The following is a 5,753-nucleotide window of genomic DNA, read 5'->3' on the forward strand; positions in this document are numbered from 1 at the left end:
TCCGAGGGAAAACCGGAAATGCGGATGCACTCACCGGAGGTGGGTCTGTGGCAAGTTTCCCGCTCTGACACAGAACTTCCGGTGCGTGTTGTTGGCGCGGAGCCAAGGTGGGCGACAGGCTGCGAGGACGGGCAACCCTTCCGTGGGCCTGTTTCCTCCCGCCCACCGCCCTTCTTCTTTGTGACTGAGAGTGAAACAGAACCAGAAAACACCAGAGGAGAATTAGCAAAGGACAAGTATTCCTTTATACCAGATGATGTAATTTCATTTTCTTGAGCTAGGCATGACCAGGACAGATGGTGGCCCTGTTTAGCTAATCCTGCCAGGAAGAAAGGCAAGGGAAGAAATGGACAATTCTGAACCTTAGGTTATTTTTTATTTTTATTTTTTTTGCGGTACGCGGGCCTCTCACTGCTGTGGCCTCTCCCGTTGCGGAGCACAGGCTCCGGACGCGCAGGCTCAGCGGCCATGGCTCACGGGCCCAGCTGCTCTGCGGCATGTGGGATCTTCCCGGACCGGGGCACGAACCCGTGTGCCCTGCATCGGCAGGCGGACTCTCAACCACTGCGCCACCAGGGAAGCCCCTTAGGTTATTTTTTTATAGACTTCCACCTCCTTTAAACTGGGTTGTAAAAATCCAGCCCACACAGGAGTGACCTTTCTCCATGTTTGCCTGTGAAAGCCAGGAATAGCATTGTTTTAATTTAGGTATGTATCAAGGAGATTTTTCTCTTGGCCAAGGAGGGAGTCTAGCCAAAGTTAGAACTATGTGGCCATTAACGTACAGACTGCACGTTTTTTGGCATTTCAGGCACCCATTTAACATGAATAAAACAATTTTTGTATTGGCTTCCACACCTGTGGTTCTCTGCTGAGGAAAGTCTGGTCTCCTATTTAGGCTCATCCCAACAGATTCCTCAACTTTCACCAGGACCAGTGCCAGAGGCCAGGAGGGGCTGAGCTTCACATTCAAGAAAGACCTCAGATTCCCTTTAGATGTTATTGCCAAATGAGTTAGACACACAGTTATTTCTTTGTGTACGTGTTCAAAACATTAATTTACTAAATGTATGCATTCAAATTATACAACAGATTTGGTAACTCTGGCTTTGCCATTTCTTCATTTTCAATATATTTACTGGAAGTTTAAAATTACAGAAGTAGCCTGGATCTCTCGTGGCCTCTGAGAGGCTGTGTCCCACACCTACCTTGATTGTTTATATATACAGAGAGATCTTTATCCCACAAAAAAGGAGTATAAACTTGGGCTCCAGTCCCCTGATTATTTATCAAAAGATCACCTGAAAGAAATATTAGGAAGGGATTCTTTGAAGAATATGTAGTCCATCAGTTTGATGATATCAGAGGTACAGAGAATGGGCACATTGCATACCCAGTCCTACATCTTTGCTGCTGGAATTGTTCTGGGTAAATAGCACTAGTGTGCTTTCAGTGTGAGACCATCTGACTTGCTTGAGGGCCATCATCAAAAATAGTTGTGTGCCCAGAGATAAACCCACGCACATATAGTCACCTTATCTTTGATAAAGGAGGCAGGAATGTACAGTGGAGAAAGGACAGCCTTTTCAATAAGTGGTGCTGGGAAAACTGGACAGGTACATGTAAAAGTATGAGATTAGATCACTCCCTAACACCATACACAAAAATAAGCTCAAAATGGATTAAAGACCTAAATGTAAGGCCAAACACTATAAAACTCTTAGAGGAAAACATAGGCAGAACGCTCTATGACATAAATCACAGCAAGATCCTTTCTGACCCACCTCTTAGAGAAATGGAAATAAAAACAAAAATAAACAAATGGGACCTTATGAAACTTCAAAGCTTTTGCACAGCAAAGGAAACCATAAACAAGACCAAAAGACAACCCTCAGAATGGGAGAAAATATTTTCAAATGAAGCAACTGACAAAGGATTAATCTCCAGAATTTATAAGCAGCTCATGCAGCTCAATAACAAAAAAACAAACAACCCAATCCAAAAATGGGCAGAAGATCTAAATAGACATTCCTCCAAAGAAGATATACAGACTGCTAACAAACTAATGAAAGAATGCTCAACTTCATTAATCATTAGAGAAATGCAAATCAAAACTACAATAAGATATCATCTCACACCAGTCAGAATGGCCATCATCAAAAAATCTAGAAACAATAAATGCTGGAGAGGGTGTGGAGAAAAGGGAACCCTCTTGCACTGTTGGTGGGAATGTAAATTGATACAGCCACTGTGGAGAACAGTATGGAGGTTCCTTAAAAAACTACAAGTAGAACTACCATATGACCCAGCAATCCCACTACTGGGCATATACCCTGAGAAAACCATAATTCAAAAAGAGTCATGTACCAAAATGTTCATTGCAGCTCTATTTACAATAGCCCGGAGATGGAAACAACCTAAGTGTCCATCATTGGATGAATGGATAAAGAAGATGTAGCACATATATACAATGGAATATTACTCAGCCATAAAAAGAAACAAAATTGAGCTATTTGTAATGAGGTGGATAGACCTAGAGTCTGTCATACAGCGTGAAGTAAGTCAGAAAGAGAAAGACAAATACCGTATGCTAACACATATATATGGAATTTAAGAAGAAAAAATGTCATGAAGAACCTAGGGGTAAGACAGGAATAAAGACAGAGACCTACTAGAGAATGGACTTGAGGATATCGGGAGGGGGAAGGGTAAGCTGTGACAAAGCGAGAGAGAGGCATGGACATACATACACTACCAAACGTAAGGTAGATAGCTAGTGGGAAGCAGCCGCATAGCACAGGGAGATCAGCTCGGTGCTTTGTGACCGCCTGGAGGAGTGGGATAGGGAGGGTGGGAGGGAGGGAGACACAAGAGGGAAGAGATATGGGAACATATGTATATGTATAACTGATTCACTTTGTTATAAAGCAGAAACTAACACACCATTGTAAAGCAATTATACTCCAATAAAGATGTAAAAAAAAAAAAAAAGATTCCACGTATAAGTGATACCAGAGGTATTTGTCTTTTTCTGCCTGGCTTATTTCACTTAGCATAATGCCCTCCAGGTTCATCCATGTTGTCACAAATTACAGGATTTCTTCCTTTTTCTTAAACATTTTTCACTCTTTATATTCCTTTCTCTCCTTGCTAATAGTCTTCAGTTAATATGTCTTGTCTCTTTCACTTTGGTGTGGTTTTTCTTATTCTCCCTTTTTTTTAAGCCTATAATCTACAAAATGTTTACCTATATTGATTTTTATTTTTCTTCCAACTCAAATATCCCTTACCTTATGTTCATTATTGTTGCATTTGGTCACCTTTCTTACTTTAAATTATCATAATTCAAAAGTTTTTCTGTTCTATTCACTGTTTATATCATTATTTTTGTTGCTTTTTCTTGCCTTCTTTTTTCTAACAATTCATTCCTGTGGGGATAGGCTAACTCAGACCAGAGATATTTCTACCTTGATTGAAATCAGTCAATAAAGTCCATGGAATAATAAAAATGTTAAAAAAAATAGTTGTGTGCAACTCACTCCCTGGTCATTGTCCAATAAAATACCATCACAGACTGTTTTCATTATGAAGTGCTCAGACAGAAATTCTTGTCTGATCTGAGAACTAAGAATACTTAGTTCTTCTCCTGAGCAACCAGTTTAATTTTATCTTATAATGTTGTGAAATTGCCTAACTGGCCAGGTTTCCATTTCTCTTTGCCTGCTGGTTCATTCAGAGACACATTTTTGATCTACCCATACCAAGTGGTGGACCACTGTGGTTATTTAGTTAATTGTAATTAGTTTGACTACTTCTTTTCAGGTTTATCTCTGGGCTTTTGTTTTTGGCATTTTAGTATATGTTTGTTTTTTATTTTATTTTGGTTTTTAATATTTTGGTCTAATCCAGATGTATTTTATTTTTGTGAATGGTATGAGGCAGGAATGTAAATGTGTTTTTTCCCCAAATAGTAAATTGAAAGTCGTGCATGTTCTTAAATTGCAAATAACAGACTCTACTTGTCTTAGCTTGGGTTGCTATAACAAATAGCATAGATTGAGTGGCTTAAACAACAACAAACATTTTTCTCACAGTTCTAGAGGCTGAGAAGTCCAAGATCGAGGTATATCCAGGCAGGTTCAGGTTCTGATGAGGACTCACTTCCTGGTTTGCAGATGACTATCTTCTCATTGCATTCTGACATGGCAGGGAGGAGAGAGAGGAAACAGGCTCTCTCCTGTCTCTTATAAGATCACTAATCCTATTCATGAAGGCTCCACCCCTATGACCTAATCACGTCCCAGGGCCCCCACCTCCTAAGACCATCACACTGAGGGTTAGGATTTCAACATATGGATTTTGGGTAATTCACAGACTTCTGAGAGAGCCAGAGAACTAGACTTCGTAGGCTATACAGCCAAGAACAAGACAGGCATGGTCTACATATCCAGAAGAAATACCTGACCACACCACAGGATAGTTCCAGTAAAAAAAAAAAAAAAAAAAAAACTTAAAAAAAATAAAACTGATTCAGTGGGACACTTGCAAATCTGACATGGCTGCTCCAAAGGAGCAAACACTTTTGACACCACACTTGACAGACGAGTCTCTCTGACTATGCCCCCTACATGGCTCCCTTCCACATCAGATGTCGATGGTGGGGGGAGATATAGACTCTAAGTCATATGCCTGGTTTATGGATTCTCTTGGGAAAGCAAGACTTGCTTACACAGTGAGACATAATTAGAATGTCAGGAGGATATTCAAAAGATGTTGCACAGCCATAATGCAGAGTTCTGCTACATTAATCAGTTATCTCAATACTCCTTCTAAAACAATTCAGCATTCTTTTGAAATGCTGCCCATAAAATATTGATTAATACATAAATTGTAGATGCATGCATAGCATGAACACACACACACACAAATGTATTGCTTTCTATTTTTCCATTGATGCATTTTTGTTTATCCTTGTACTACCCAACACTTTTATTGTAGCTTTATGATACATTTAAATATCTAAAAAAATATGTCCCTACAATCTTCAAAGATTTCTTGGCTCTTCTTACATTTTAATTTTCCAAACAAACTTCAGACTGGTTTCATGAAATTCTCAATCTGGCATTCTGATTGAAATTATACTAAACTTATAAACAAATAAGGAAGTAATTGATGTGTTATTAAAGTTTACCATCAAGAAAAATAATATGCCACTCCATTTACACCTTAATTTTTGTAATTCACTAAATTTTTATAGTTCTTTTGCTAATTAGCCCTTTGCATTTCTTGTTCAGTTTATCCTAGGAACTTTGGTTGATGCTGTTGTTTCTATGATAAGTGGAACATTTTTCATTCTATTTTAACTTATAAATGCTGTTAGAAATCTATATATTATAGAAAAGTTTTCTTTAGTAACTCACCTCCTTTTTGACATCCATAACTAGTTCTAATTGTTTTTCAGTTGATTATCTTCCATTGGAAAAAAAGTTTAATCTAAGACAAATGATATCAGGTAGAAATAATGAACAATTATCATCCTTTTCAATCCCTTCTTACTTATACATTGGTTGTGACTTACAAAAAAAGGCTAAAATTTTGTGATAATAGTGTGCTTATTTTTTTCATGATAATGTTATCAGGGTTTCCTTAAGTGTAATATTGCTTTTTAGTTTGAGACATGAGATATTTGTTCTTTTAGAAAATTATCTATCTTCATTCACATTAAATAAGAAAGAAAGAAAAAGAAAACATTG

Source organism: Stenella coeruleoalba, assembly GCF_951394435.1.
Source record: "Stenella coeruleoalba genome assembly, chromosome: 7".
Taxonomy (NCBI): domain Eukaryota; kingdom Metazoa; phylum Chordata; class Mammalia; order Artiodactyla; family Delphinidae; genus Stenella; species Stenella coeruleoalba.